The following is a 1,196-nucleotide window of genomic DNA, read 5'->3' as shown; positions in this document are numbered from 1 at the left end:
CTACAAAAACAGTGCACTGTAATTTGTCTCTAGACTTTCTGCGCACTTACAGTTGTGAAGTCAAAATCTGCCCCCAGCACGATGTAAAGAGCATACTGTAGAAACAGAAAACATATTTGTCTGTACTAGCCTTGGAAAATCATAGTAAGCTATAATCCCCTAGTATTTAAACAAATAAGAGACCTACAGCTAATATGTTGCCAGGTAAATTATATTTAATATCATTAAGTGACCACATTACCAATTCTGTAAGTATAAACATTTATATAAACACACAATACCATTAACATAAAGATACCACAGGCATTGCCATCTGTCTGTCTTGGGAGACCCTAAAATCAGAAATACAGTAAGACAGTGGACAACATTCAGCACAGTTCATTCATGGAAAGTAACCAATACGTAGAAACCCATTTTACTTTGATGTCCTTGCTGTGGATCACAGTCCATTCTCCTGGAAGAATCCTCTGCGCCAGATCACTGCAATTAAAGTACTAATCAGCATTTTAGGTTCCAAAATTGCTAAAACAGACCTAACTAACTATGTTGGGGATATGGCAGTAGTCTGGTTTATACTTTATTTCTAGCCCAACAAATTCCATATTTGACATTAAAGAGTCATTTTTGATATTATATAAGTAAACGATTATACTGCAATATTCCCAAGAACTTTAGGGTCATTAAAAACCCAAGGTATCCTGACCATTACCACACCAGAAAGCATTCATTGAAGGATTGGTAATGACCAGGCTGAAAACAAGGGTTTAGTAAATGGAACTGTAAATGTGGTAAAGAACATACCACAGGAGCATGCTTATTGAACAACTTCATGTGGTCAGGAACAGACCAAAAGCTAGAATAACTAACAACTTTACATCCTAAATAATGTTTTGAACGTCTGAACTTCATGCTATTGAAACCTGCAAATCTGAATGTATCGTTGGTCGCCAAAGCCAACTGAGGCTTCCGGATGTTTATGGAATAAGGAGTCTAGGAAAAGAATGTGTCTCTCACTCAGCTTCAAAACCTGTACACATATTTTTAGGAATTTTAACGTAAATAATTGTATTAAAATTTCTCAAATTAAAAATAAAATAGGTTTCTACAAAGAATAAATCAGTTTATAATAGTAATTCAGTGCAAAAGTAAGGGTAATAATAAAAAACTGCAGACGCACACAGAGCATGTAGTGTCCT

The 1,196-nt window shown here is 35.2% G+C and overlaps 1 protein-coding gene and 1 long non-coding RNA gene across 2 annotated transcripts in view; both read right to left on the bottom strand.

The window, feature by feature from the left end:
* Positions 1–1,134, bottom strand: part of LOC117943537 — a 12,527-nt gene extending 11,393 nt beyond the window's left edge. Inside the window, exons 1-4 of the long non-coding RNA XR_004656373.1 lie at positions 921–1,134; positions 420–480; positions 282–332; positions 51–95 (exon numbers count right to left, since the gene is read on the bottom strand). This is a non-coding gene — a long non-coding RNA (uncharacterized LOC117943537). The remainder of the gene's footprint in view (positions 1–50; positions 96–281; positions 333–419; positions 481–920) is intronic.
* The window catches only part of rpp14 (ribonuclease P/MRP 14 subunit), a 16,790-nt gene that overhangs the window by 10,925 nt on the left and 4,669 nt on the right, over positions 1–1,196 (bottom strand). The window lies entirely within an intron of this gene.

The sequence above is a fragment of the Etheostoma cragini genome, chromosome 4 (assembly GCF_013103735.1).
Source record: "Etheostoma cragini isolate CJK2018 chromosome 4, CSU_Ecrag_1.0, whole genome shotgun sequence".
NCBI classification, from domain to species: domain Eukaryota; kingdom Metazoa; phylum Chordata; class Actinopteri; order Perciformes; family Percidae; genus Etheostoma; species Etheostoma cragini.
Note: the sequence above shows the minus strand (reverse complement) of the source record. Positions and strands in the feature narration are given on the sequence as shown.